Source organism: Mus musculus, chromosome 4 (assembly GCF_000001635.26).
Source record: "Mus musculus strain C57BL/6J chromosome 4, GRCm38.p6 C57BL/6J".
Classification (NCBI taxonomy): Eukaryota; Metazoa; Chordata; class Mammalia; order Rodentia; family Muridae; genus Mus; species Mus musculus.
Genome location: NC_000070.6, coordinates 115,227,168 through 115,241,913, shown reverse-complemented (window position 1 = coordinate 115,241,913; position 14,746 = coordinate 115,227,168). Strand labels below are relative to the sequence as shown.

At 43.4% G+C, this 14,746-nt stretch overlaps 1 pseudogene; it reads left to right on the top strand.

Moving 5' to 3' along the window:
* On the top strand, positions 238-3,357 carry Gm12834 (predicted gene 12834; annotated as a pseudogene).

The following is a 14,746-nucleotide window of genomic DNA, read 5'->3' as shown; positions in this document are numbered from 1 at the left end:
AATGGCCCTAATCATACCCTTTATCTATCTTTTCGGAGACATTTAATAAGCACCTTCTATATCCTGAAAAGGTCACAGGGACAAAAAATTAGTCACGGATCTTGGACTTATATAATTAATAGTCTAGTTTATCATAAGTTTATTATATATAGCTGGTTCTATCTTAAAATGTTCTCATTGGTAAAATCTCCTTGCTGGAAGGATTTTTTTTCGTCAGTAAAAGAGTTATTAAGAGTTCAGGATGACCCATTATACCACCACCCCAGCTGTGTTCTCAGACAGCTGATGCCACCCCGCCCTTACCTCTGGTTCATGCTAAAGATCCAGAAACATGCTGACTCCAAGTATTTCACATACAATAAGAAGGGAGAAATTTTTGAATTAAAAACTGAACTCAACAATGAAAAGAAAGAAAAGAGGAAGGATGTCGGATGTCGTGAAGAAAGTGATTGCTGCTATGACTGTGGGGAAGGATGTGAGCTCTTTCTTCCCAGATGTGGTGAACTGTATGCAGACTGACAACCTGGAACTAAAGAAGATCATGTACTTCTATCTGATGAATTATGCTAAGAGTCAGCCAGACATGGCCATCATGGCTGTCAACAGCTTTGTGGAGGGTTGTGAAGATCCCAATCCTTTGATTCGAGCCTTGGCTGTTAGAACCATGGGATGCATCCAGGTGGACAAGATTACAAAGTATCTCTGTGAACCCCTCCAGCAAGTGCTTGAAGGATGAAGACCCCTATGTTCAAAAAATGGCAGCAGTATGTGTAGCAAAACTCCATATATCAATGCCCAGATGGTAGACAATCAAGGATTTCTGGATTCTCTGTCAGATCTCATAGCAGATTCAGACCCAATGGTGGTGGCTAATGCTGTTATCAGCATTGTCTGAGATCAGTGGGTCTCACACAAACAGCAACATACTTGATTTGAACCCTCAGAATATCAATAAGTTGCTCACAGCCATGAATGAATGCACTGAATGGGGCCAGATTTTCATCCTGGACTGCCTGTCTAATTACAACCATAAAGATGACCAGGAATCTGAGAGCATCTGTGAGCATGTAACACCTCTGCTATCCCATGCCGGCTCTTCAGTGATGCTTTCAGCAGTAAAAGTCCTACTGAAGTTTCTAGAATTCTTGCCCAAGGACTCTGACTACTACAGTATGCTGCTAAAGAAGTTAGCACCTCCACTTGACACATTGCTGTCTGAGGAGCCAGAAGTGCATTAGGTCACCCTGAGGAACTTCAACCTAATTGTCTAGAAAAGGCCTGAAATCTTGAAGCAGGAAATCAAGGTCTTCTTTGTGAAGTACAATGATCCTATCTATGTTAAACTAGAGAAGTTAGGCATCATGATTCGTCTTGCATCCCAAGCCAACATTGCTCAGGTTCTGGTGGAGCTGAAGGAATATGCCACTGAAGTTGATGTGGACTTTGTTCACAAAGCTGTGAGGGCCATTAGACGGTGTGCCATCGAAGTGGAGCAATCTGCAGAATGCTGTGTAAGAATATTGCTTGACCTAATCCAGACCAAAGTAAACTATGTGGCCCAAGAAGCAATAGTCATCATCAGGGACATCTTCCAAAAATAACTCAACAAGTATGAAAGTATTATAGCCACACTCTGTGAAAGCTTGGACTCCCTGGATGAACCAGATGCCCGAGCAGCTATGATTTGGATTGTAGGAGAATATGCTGAAAGAATCAATGATTCAGATGAATTACTAGAGAGCTTCCTAGAGGGTCATCATGATGATAGCACCCAGGTGCAGCTCACACTGCTTACCGCCATAGTGAAGCTATTTCTCAAGAAGCCATCAGAAACACAGGAGCTGTTCCAACAGGTCTTGAGCTTAGCCACACAGGATTCCAATAATCCTGACCTTCGAAAATAGGGTTATATATATATTGGCCCCTTCTTTCAACTGACCCTGTGACAGCCAAAGAAGTGGTGTTGTCTGAGAAGCCATTGATCTCTGAGGACATAGACCTCATTGAGCCTACCCTCTTGGATGAGCTCATCTGCCACATTGGTTCTTTGGAATCTCTGTACCATAAACCTCCAAATGCTTTTGAGGAAGGGAGTCAGGGGATTCATCCTAAACAGTTGCCAATTCATCATAGGAGCACTGAGGCAGGCGATGGCTCTGTTGGCACCACCACTGCAACCAACCAAGAACAGCCTCAGGTCATTCCCTCTCAAGGTGACTTTCTGGGGGATATTTTAAATCTTGACCTGGGTCCCCCAGTCAATGTCCCTCAAGTGTCCTCCATGTTGATGGGAGCAGTGGATCTTTCAGGAGGAGGACTGGGATAGCCTGCTTGGCAGTGACCTTGGTGGGGGCATTGGAGGAAGTTGTACAATAGGACAGACCTTCATCCTGTCATCAATGCCTGCAAACTTCACTCCTTCACCTACTCCTACTGTGGTCAGCAGTGGTCTGAATGACCTGTTTGATCTTTCCACTGGGATAGGCATAGCACCTGGTGGATATGTGGCTCCTAAGGCAGGCTGGTTACCTTCGGTAAAAGCTGAAGATTTCGGGGACGTTTACACATCTATATGGACATGAACTTCATCAATAAAGCTCTGCAGGATATGACTAACTTTGCCATCGAGTTTAATAAAAATAGCTTTGGTGTCATCCTGAGCACTCCCTTGGCCATACGCACTCCACTGATGCCAAACCAGACCACTGATGTCTCTCTGGCTCTCAACACCTTGGGCTCAGTCATGAAGATGGAACCCCTGAATAACTTGCATGTGGCTGTTAAAAACAATATTGATGTCTTCTACTTCAGCTGCCCCTTCCCGCTCAATGTGCTTTTTGTGGAAGATGAAATGCCAGGTCTTCCTTGCAATGTGGAAAGATATTCCCAATGAAAATGAAGTCTAGCTTCAGGTTAAGGAATGTCATTTAAATGCTGACAGTTTGCAGCAAGTTCCCAAACAACAATGCTTACACTATTGCCAAGAGGAACGTGAAAGGGCAGGCCATGCTGTACCAGTCCCTGAAGCTCAGTAATGGCATTTGGATTTTGGCAGAGCAGTGGCTCCACCCAGGAAACCCCAATTATACTCTGTTGCTGAAGTGTAGAGCCCCTGAAGTCTCTCAGTACATCTATCAGGTCTACACCAGCATTTTGAAATACTAATAAATGGGTCCAGTCAGGATATAATTGGTCTAAGCCAAGGAATCTTAACTGGAAGTTGTACTGTTGTGTAGAGCATGAACCCAAACCCTGCCGTACCTACCCTGGTAGTGGCCAGTCATCTTGTGCTGACATTAACATTCACCCTGTTGTATAGGTTAGCTTCCCGTGACATCTCCTTCCACCATTCCCCACCTCTGCCACCTGCTGCTGTTCTCTATCCTTGGTTGTGAGCTTCTCCATGCTGTGCCAATGGCTAGCCTTTTCTATACACTCTTTTGAGTGTAGTTTGATATTTTGTAATCAAAAGCCATTTCTCAAGCAGAAAAAGGCAACAAATTAATTAAAGCAAGGAAAAGTGTCACTGGAAAAAAAAAGTTCAAGATGACATAAGAAACATTTGTTGGAAGCCAAAGGTCCCAAGTGAGGATGCCTCAATCCCACTTGGGAGAAAGAAGAAATCAATCATGGGGGTGGGTATTGGGGGTGAGGATGGAGGGAACTCGGTAGAAAATGGGACAAAAGGGGAAAGAGGGGAAGAGGAGAACATAATCTTGTATTGGTACGGAAAAAGCCTGGTGCCCCGAGGGCCAACAGAATGGAAATAGGCACCTCAGGAAGTAAGAGGTAGGGGGACCCTCTAGAATGTTCCACAGACCTGAGAGGTGAGAAACTCTCATGACTCAAAGGACAGGACCTTAGATGAAATGCCCTACAGTGGGGAGAGGGAACTTGTAGAGTCCACCTCCAATAGAAAGACAGGGCATCAAGTGGAGGGATGGGGTTGCAATCCCACCTTCAAAAACTCTGACACATAAATTTTCCTGTCTGAACGAACTGCAGGGATGGAAATAGAGAGAAACCTGAGGAAATGAAGGTCCAGAGACATGCCCAAAATGGAATCCAGCTAAAGGTGAGACCCCAATACCTGACACTATTAATGATACTATGTTGTGCTCACAAACAGGAGCCTAGCATGACTGCTCTCCAAAAGGCCCAACAAAGAGCTAAAAAAAAGTCAGATGTAGATATTTATACCCAACCAATGGACAGAAGCTGGTAACCCCTGTGTTTGTATTAGCAAAAAGCAGAAGAAGCTGAGTAGGAGGGCGACTCTATAGGAAGACCAGCAGTCTCAACTAATCTGGACACCCTAGATTGCTCTGATACTGAGCCACCAACCAGGCAGCATATACCAGCTGATATGATGCCCCCAACACATAAACAGCAGAGGACTGCCTGCTCTTGACTCAGTGAGAGAAGATGCACCTAATCCTCAAGAGACTTGAGGCTCCGAGGACTGGGGAGTTCTGGTGGAGTGAGGTTGTGGGGGTATGGGGGTAGGCACATCCTCTTGGAGAAGGTAGGGGAAGAGGTGTGGGATATGGAACTGTCTGAGGGTGAACTGAGACAGGAATAAAAACTGGTCTGTAAAAAAAGATTAAAGAATACATAAATAAATAAAAGAAACTTTTGTTGTGCTGCAGAGCTTCCTGGTGTATCTGTCTTTAACATGTCATCCCAAGGATCTAACATTAAAATGAATGTCACAATATTAAACACTGCAAAGTTTCAAAGTCCCACAGTCTTTAAAAGTTTAAAAACACCACTTTATAGTTCATCCTCTCTTTAAAACACCAAAAGCATCTTTCAAAACTCAAGCTTCTCTAAATAAGCAACTATGCAAAACCTATTAACTGTGGGCTCCTGTGGGGATATGGGGACCAGGAAGCTGTCCTGGAGCAAGATCAAGATTGAGACTTGCCCAAACCCTGAAAGTTTCATCCTGAGACTGGCAGGAGTTAGGGTTGCTCTCTCTCTCTGCTCTCACCCTGTGTGCTCTGGAGCACTGCCCCTGCCTCCCACACCTCTGAGGACAATCAAGTAATCTATGACCACTTTCCAGATTCAATCCCACCCTGTTAAAAACCAGTTTCTTGAAATTCTTTATGTAAATGAAGCATTCGGAGGTTACCACCCTAGCCAGTAAATTATTTCTAACTTGGAACTCCCTACCTAGCACCCTAATCTATACAGCCATTGTTCACCTAGAATAAAGTTGAGCTGTTTCACTGAAACTGACCCTGGGAGTCAGTCTGTCTGTCAGTACTCACCTTGTCTGAACTGCTCTTCCCACCCCCAGTCCCAGCCCACTTCTGCTTAATTTGTCCTCTTTGGCCAGTGGCCAAAAGCCCAAAGGAAGAAGGGAGGGCCACAGGCTCCTGTAAAATCTAAGTAAGTTACTGTTCTTTTTCTCCAAGAGGGAATAACCAGGGCACAGTCACCATAAAATCAAAGCAAAACCAAACTGCAACAGGTAAATAACTCACTGAGCAATGTTCCAATATGTGGGATTCATTTATAATCCTCTGGGCTCCAAAGGGCTTGGAAAGTTGCACTTTCTATGGCTATGCCATTTACAGCACCCAGCTTGTCTTTTAGACTTAAGTCAGTTCCACTGCACAGCTTCTGTTGTCCTTCAGGATTGTCCCATAAGGCTGGTATCTCTAATGTGCTGAAGTCTCTGCTGAAGCTCTGCTGAATCCTTACCAATAGCCTCTCCTGGGACTTCTTCAGTGATTTTGACCCTAACACATGAAACCAATTCTAATTTCTCTTCATGATCCCTTTTATCCTGGGTTTCAAGTGCAAATTAGAAGTACCTTAACAATGTTCTCTCCCAACCTCTCTCTCCTGGTGCCAATCCAGGAGATCCTTTTCATGATCCCTTCATGCCTTCAAAACTAGTACTACTTAGGAAACTATACCAAGTTCAGGTGGCAGCACAAGGTACAGACTTAGATACCTCTGGACTACAGCTTCTGTGTGCTGACCCTAAAGAAACACTTAACAGAGTAAGTTTTTTTAAGGTTATAGTATAAATTACAACATTTCTACCTTCCCTTTCCTCCTTTCAAACCTTTCTATAAACCTGTCCCAATTCTCTTTGACATTTATGGCTTCTTTTTTCATTAATCAGTATTATATAAACACATAAACGCACACACACACCTCTAAATATAATCTACTCATTGTGAATAATGTTATCTGCACATATGTTTTTAGTGCTGAAACATTGGAAGTGAATATCCAATTGATGTATTCTTTCCTGGGGAAGGCCACCTTTCCTGCTCCAATTTTCCTTCATTGCTGATAGTTCTTTATGTAGGAATGAGACCATCTACTTTGGCACGTTCTTTGGTGTCATCCATGTTCAGTTCATCTTTATGTGGTCATGTTGTTGAATCTTATGTTTATAGTTTCTGATGTTACTGGGACACAATCTCACACAATCTCCCTACTCTTTGATTTACAATCTTCCTGCCTCCTTGTGGTGGTTTGAATATGCTTGGCCAAGGGAGTAGCTCCATTAGGAGGTGTGGCCTTGTTAGAGGAGATGTGGCCTTGTTGGAGGAAGTGTACCACTGTAGGTGTGGGCTTTGAGACCCTCCTCTTAGCTGCCTGAGGACATTCAGCTCCTGGCTTCCTTTTGATGAAGATGTAGAACTCACAGCTCCTCCAGCAGCATTCCAGCCTGGATGCTGGTGTGCTTCCTGCCATGATGATAATGGACTGAAACTCTGAAACTATAAGCCAGCCCCAATTAAATGTTGTCCTTATAAGTGTTGCCTTGGTCATGGTGTCTGTTCACAGGTTTAAAACCCAAACTAAGACACTCTCTCAGCTTACCCGTGTTGATTATCTCTGCAAAGCAAAGGTTTCACTTTAGTGGTTCTTCACTCAAAATACTTCACAAACAGCCCTTATAGAGTCTTTAAGAGACTCAACTTTCCTCTGAAACTTCACAAGTCAGGCCTCTATGGTCTGTGCTGCTTTGAGCATTATTTTTCAAGTTCCAAAACAGGTCACTGAACTCTGAGAGCTCAATGACTTTTCCTACCCAAATTCAAATGCCACCACAATCCTCCCTCAAACACTTAGTCAGGTCTGTAACATCAATGCCCCACTTTCTGGAGCTAATTTTGGTTTTAGGGTTTTTATTGGGATAAAACAACATGACCAAAGGCAGCTTGGTAAGGACAGAGTTTATTCCATCTTACAGCTTTTAGGGCATTATCTAGAAAATTTAGGGCAGGAATTCAAGCAAGGAGGGAACGTGGAGGTGAGAATGATGCAGAGGTCATCAGGAATGATATTTACTCACATGCTCCTTCTTGGCCTGCTCAACCTGTATTTTTATAGCACCAGGACCACAGACCTAGGGGCAGTTTCACCCACAATGCTTTGGACACTCCTACATCAATTACTGATTAAGAAAACATACCATGGTCATTCACATAGGACAGGTTGTTTGGGTGTGTTTTCTCAGTTGAGGTTTTCTCTTCCCAAATGACTTCGTCCTGTTTCAAGCTGACACAAAACTAACTAGCACAATCTCCTTCCAAATCTCCCCTCTAGAGATAGAGAGGAGATCATTCTTTGAATTATTCAACAAATTTTACACCATCCTTCACTTTTTTTGTTTTTGGGGCAGGTCCTTTCTACATAGTTCTGGCTGTCTTGAACCTTATTATATAGATCAGGCTAGACTTGAACTCAGTGCTATCATCCTGCCTCTGCCTCCCGAGTGATTAAAGGCATGCCCACATACCCAGCTAAGACTTTTTAATTAAAAAATTTAAAAGAATTCCATACATGAATATTATATTTACATCATCTGCCTTTCCCTCTCTCCCTTCTAATTCTTCCTATGTCTTCACTATTTCCTCTCAAATTCATGGTCCCTTCTTTGATATTATTTTACCTGTTCTTTAATTTTTAATTTTATACACAGACACACACACACACAGACACACACACACAGAGAGACACATACACACACCAAAAAAAAAAAAAAAAACCTAATGAGTTCATTTAGTATTGCTCATGTGTATGTGTTTTGGCCAAACTACTTGAGTTCAGATAACATATCTGGGGGCTTGTTCTTAGAGGAAACTCATGTTCCCTCTCATAGAAGCTGCTATTTACATGTAGCTCTTCATCTAAGGGTGGGCTCCTGTGAAGTTTTTCCTATCCACATTGCCATGTCAGTTGGTGTCATTGTGCAATTTATTTAGGTGATCCTACTGTGGCAATGTCATGGGTGCAGCCCCCTTGTCTTATGCCTCACAGAAGATTTAGGATTTTCCCACTCTTATAATTTTTCCATTGCTACGCACACTCCAGTGAAGTTTGCTTGGCAGGTTGAGAGGTCTGGGAGCACTCATGAGGCAGAGTTTCACAGAAACTCACCTCCTGGAACTTTGGCGTTCACATAACCCGTATACTCATACCCTATCCCCGTGTTAGTCTGGTTTATGGATCCATGTGCTCTCTTTAAGTAATATTTTATTATAAGTGCCTTTTAAGATTGAATTCTGACATAGCTAAGCCTTCGCCAGTGTTCCAAGGTCCCAGAAAATCCTTGAAGCGAACAAACTTGGAATTCAGTAGGAATTCAGTAAGAAGGTTACCTATTCAGTAACATTCAAATTTACCTCTAGTAGAGACAGTGAAACTAATTAGGCATTACAAAGAATGGAGCCAGAATAGCTCAGGGCTGGTCTTCAGAGTGTTTACTTGAGACAATAGCCAGTCTTACCCAGACAAGGGAATTCACAAAGGCCTAGCGAATAGGTGGGTTTATCATGAAGGAGTTAGGGAATCTCTCTGAGACAGGTTTCTTCACTTGGCCCAAAGAAACAGCATAAATCAGGTATTTACTAAGAACCCCTGGTGGTGGGCTTAACAATAGACTAGCTTAATACCTGGCTCCCTTCTTAGTGGCAGCAGCCTGGTCCCCGCCTTCTTTTGATGTATACATTCCTTTTGTATTGTTTCACTGTAACTCGGTGGATGTATCTCTCGCCTGGTTTCTTGTTATTCTTCTGTATAAAAAGTTCGATGCTCGACTTGACAAATTACATTCAGATTCTACACAACCTCTTGTGTTGCGTCTGTCATTCGCCGACTCCTTGCCCATTTCTAACTAGAGACCTGTTCAACACAGACAAATGGACCCAGAGGGTCTGTGGCACTCCATTCACTCTTCCATGATGTTTCCTGAGCCTTGGGTATGGACATTGTGCTGTAGATGTATGAACTGGATGTGGATACCCTGCGATCATTTGTGTTCTGCTCTTTGACTAGTCATGGCTTTCTGTAATGGTCTCCATCTGCTGCATAAAGAAGTTTCTTTGAGGGGGAATGAGAGCTACATCTGAAGGACCCACAACTCGAGGCCTCCCGCATGTTCTGACTCAGGAGAGGTGACACCCCAAATCACTCATGAGAAACGGTCTTGCTGCAAACTGCAAGAGAACTTTTAATTCAAGAGCACTCTCGGGCCCACGATCATACACCACACAGGGGTAGAGGACCATGGCACCCTGAGTAGCTGGATAAGGGGGTATTTAAAGGAAGAAACCACAACTCAAGGAAGTAGGGAGGGCATTGTTGGAATATACCAAAAATACCAGTTAAGAGTCACAAGGAAGTGGAAAGTCAAGACAGTTTTCTAGGAGCCTCTAACAATAGCACTTTTGCATAGTGTATTCCAGCAACAGTCAGGGTGGGTCAGGGTGACTTTCTTTGAATGAACACTTCCTGAACCCAGGAAGTGGGTGGGTGGAGGAATGTCACTATCTGTTTTATGATTAGCATGCCTTGGAGCATTGAGTCCCAAAGGTTACATTCTCAAGCCTGGGCCTAAAGGCCTAGAATTTTTGTTTTTATGTTATACTTTTTCACATCTACCTGTGGATATAAGAACAAGTATTTAAAATGCAAATGGTAACTAAACTGGTTTAGGAAAGCAGTAGTAATAGATTATCCTTCAGAGTCTGTGATGTTGCCAGCATGGTTAGTTGCTGAAGTTATAGAGCCAAGCATGAATTTCCTCCTATTGTTTAGGTCTCAAATTCAATTAGATGGTTGTTGATTACCTTCAAGATGTAGGTACCACCATTGCACCCATCCAGCAGGACTCAGTTATTCATGGGTGCGAGGGGGACCACAAACCTAGTGAAAGATCCTGACAGAATGTAAAAGGTCACAGAAGCCCTGAAATTGGCAAAATAGATTTCATTGTTAGAACTAGCTTCACTGATTTTAAAAAATAGAGGTGCACAATGCTCTGGCCGCTCCTCGAACTTGTGTGTCTGCCAATGTTCTGACCAGGTGTGTGCCCACTGATGAAGCCCATTGCCAGGTGTTGGTGATATTGGTTGCTGAGAAAGAGTCAAAAATGTCCCCAGCAACCACAGCCCGGCCAATCCTGAGTTGCTACACCTGCACCAGACTCTTTCCTTGTACCCCTCCCATACCCATTTCTTGAGAATAGACATTGTTTAGATCTGGAAATCCCCTACTCTGCCCCTTCTCCTTTCCCCCCTGAGGGCCTATAAAAACTGGGACCTCTTTCCCCTCGAGGTCGACTCCTCTACCCCTGCGTGGGATATGAGTCATCCCCAGAGCTCTGGCTTTCCCCGAATAAAGCCTCATGTGGTTTGCAACAAGCTCAGTCTATCATGAGTTGTTGGGTGTCCGCTATTGTCCTGAGGCCTGAGCGAGGGGCTTCTTTTGGAGTCTTTCACTAGGAGAAATGGGATGGGAGAGAAAAGAGGAGCGAAGACCAAGTAGAACATTCCTATCAAGGTCTCTGTTTATTAGTCTGAAACACTGGGTTTTAAAGCATACATCGAAGGGAATAGGGAGGGGTGAGGGGGAATTAACATAGAACAAAGAAGTGGGCATCAGGGGACATGAGGGCTGAAGTCAGGCTCCAGGTGGCGGGCACTCTGCGTCTAATCTCCGGAATATAGATCCTCCTTAACAGCCTTGGGTGTCAGGCTGGGCTCAGCACGTAACTCATGTCCTTGGATGTCATGGGAGTCAGGAAGAGATAAAGAAAAGGGGACTATAATTCAGCTTTTACAGCCTCAGGTACCAGGAAGGGAACAGGGAGAAGGGAGTGACGACCAACTCCTCAGCACAAGGCCATTTGGCTTGTCAGGGTAGGAGACTGTGAAAAGCTCGCTTTCTCACGGTATGGTCTCCAACATCTTACCATGCTTGTCACTGATGCAGTTTAGGGGCTTACAGGTGGTTGGAACTGTTGCTGCCTTGTCTTCCTTCCCATGTTCTTGTACTATGAAAGCTAGTCCTCAGGGAAGAGCCGTCCAGGTCAATTCTAAATCCTCTAAATCTTGTGTCTGATGTGTGTGGTGTCTTCCACAATATGATCTTGCCTTAAAGTTTTGGGAGTCAGCCAAGGGAAACAACAATAGCTTGTATTATTCTGGAAACTTCTCCTCTGATTAGCAATCTAAAAAGAAGTTTCCCATATCTGGCACTAAGGTGTTTGTTAGATTGGCCATGGCTCTTGAAGGGAGCATTGTCACTCTGAGTGGCAGAAATTATAACACATATGTGATATATTTCTTTTTATGTAAACATAAAACTATGCTTCCTTGTGACTTTTTTCAAACATTCTTAGTGTTATTTGTCCCTCCTTCCTCCTCTCCCTGCCATTTTCTAGGAATGTTAGGGTGTTTCCATTTCCTAACTATTATAGATAGAGAGTGACAGTAGACATGGCTGAGCAAGTACCTGTGGAGTAGAATGGAATCCTTTGGACATATGCCAAGGAGTGGTACATGCTTATGTGGTAGATCTACTGCTAACTCTGCTTTTCAGAGTGATTGCACCAGTTTGCCATCCTGCCAACAGTTCAATAGCATTTGTTTAACAAAACTTTCTTGACCTCATAACCTTGTAGTTAATGGCAGAAATACATATAATTAAATGTGATATGTCTATACTGAAGAATGAAATGCCCTTATGGAATTAAGGGAAATATGAGTTTTTTAAATGTATGGCATAACAAAAGATGAGGAGGCATGCACTGTATGGCTAGAACTATGAAACTGAATGAGTGCACACACAGTCACAGATATAATGCACAAAAGATACATGGGAGATCATTACCTTCAAGCTGCTGCTTCTCATCATCCTCATCCTCATCCTTCTTTTTTTTAAACATTTTATTCAGAGGCTTGAGGAAATGTAATAGAAGTCCACACTGTCTGCTGTCCTGTGTAGGGCAGACCTTAGAGATGTCCCTGTTGATAAGAGCTATCTTCAAGCTTCTTATCAATGACTATCATCCTCAAGAATTTTGTCTCTCAAAGCTATTGGCAATTGATGGATTCTGTGGGTAGGGGAGGCAGAGCCAACTTAATTTAGGGATGTTGTCCCATGCCCAAGCGCTAGTAGATAGTCCTACATCCATGCTTGTGTGTGTGTGTGTGTGTGTGTGTGTGTGTGTGTATTCCAAGACCTAGGGATCACTTTGGAATAGAGGCAGAAAAAGTATAAGAACTACAGGTATATGAGTGATGTGCAAGAGTGTTCTCCGTATATGGCAGGACCATTGCACATATGAAATCACAGTGTCTGTGACTGCTTGCACAAGAACTGAACACAATCAAGCCATTCAGAATATCAGCATGAATGTGGAGGGAGGCTATAAAGTTCCACTATCTGAGTAATTGTCAATTGATGGCTACTGTGAGAGGGAGAGTCAGGTGTTTTCTTTTTCAGGAGTGTGGCATTTGATAGGTCTATGCCCATGGTCTAGCAGATGGCTCTATAGCTACACTCACACTGGCAGCACTAAGGTCTCATTGGAGTTGGGAGGGAAAAGTTCTGGAAGTATGGGAGGAATTGGAGAGAAGGGAGTCGGGAATAGATTTGATCAAAATACATTAAGTGCATGTACAAAATTCTCAAACAATAAAAAGATACATAAAGCCTTTGAATGTACTAAAACAGAATGGAACATTAATAACAGTTCATTTTATTTAAAAAAATTTTAAGGGCAATGTCTAGATGGTGCTATTGATTGTGTCTATGGATATAAATGTTAATATTCAGAATGAAGTTCAATCATGTTCCTATTTAGCAAACATCAGTAGTAAATTTCTTCTAGGTCCTGTGACCTCCCCAGCCATGGCTGTTTGTCCATGTTTATGGCCCCATGCATGCATTCTCTTGGTAGAACAGGTCTCAGATTGTTGCGCCCACCTCGGCTGGCAAGGAAGACACAACATGGCCAGATTCTTCTCAACAGCCTTTATTGCAGGAACACCTCGATGCTGCTACGGGGACCCCAGGAACTCAGGGAGGTCTGCTTATATACTCTCAGCCCCCATCCACTCACAGCAGGCCATGCCACCTCACCAGGCACGCAGGTTCAGCCAATCAGGGCAGCAGGGGCATGCCTCCACCAAATATGGACTTGTTTACACCGCCAGCATCATGGTGCACCTGTGCAGCTCTCACAATGGACATGGCTTATTTTCACGTGTATGAGGAAGTCAGGTGCAAGTCATAAGACTTAGCGGCAGTCCCGGGCACCATCTTGGGACTGCTGCCACACCCGCTCCTCACATCAGATCTAATCATAATTTGGATTATTAAACTAGAAATGCTATGCACCACTACATAAGGCTATGTTGTTGTTTTTAACAAAATCTGGAATGTTTGATTTTTATCAATGAAGACTTGGGAGCTAGATGCTATATTGAAAGTCTGCCAGCTCAGAGAGGTAAAGAAAGCACTCAGCTGACCTTCCTTCACAGTAGATTTCCCAAAAGTAAGTTCTCCTTATCTATGCTGTCTCAAAACCCCCTTCAAACAGAATGTCCCTTCCCTTCTGATTCTTCTGTATCTCTCTATGCATCCTCCAGACTTCCTCTTACTCTCTCTGTTTGTTTGTTTGTTTTCCCTTTGTTTACCCCCTATTAACTGCTTGCTAACTCCACCTCTTGACCTGTGGTTAACTTAATTTTATCATGTTTACAATAAACAGAAAGCTTTTGGATTAAAGGTGTGTGCAAGGGTTGAACCACACCACAGTTAGAAACAGCTCCCCCCACCCCCCAGGAAATAGCATAATCTCAGGGTTCACAGTGTGGTCAAATATCGTGCAACACTACACCTTCCCTGGTGAGTCAGTAGTATAAAGCACAAGACCCACATCTAGGTTGGGAGTTCTGCATCTTCAAGATGAGGGACAAGATCAGTTCCATATGGCTTCACACGGTAGCCTCGTCTGAGGGTGCTGACAGAGACTGACAAATGTTTTAGTGTCGCTGTCCCTTCCAACACAGAACTTGGAGGGCTGCATGCTTTCTCCCACTGTGTGGCATCCTGGGATATGCTACAGATTGTACTTCTGTCACCCCACCGTGTGTATAACCTAGAATCATCTGGACTAAATATGCCAGTGGCCAACACACTACTAAAGATATTTTAGTGAGAAGACCTTGCTGTAGCCCACAATTACCATGCTACCAGGCATGGTTCTGAAGCAAGTGTGCATTCACACACATGATCCATACATCACTGAAGCTCAGACAGCAATAAGGGATGATTTAAGCTATAATAATTACCAGATTCCAAGGTATACCTACAAAAATGACTCCAGAAGGCTAACATCTGAGGGTAAATGGTCAACATTCCCTTAACCTGTCCTGTGATAAATGTGGATACAGCCTGAATACTTCGCCAACCTGCTTGG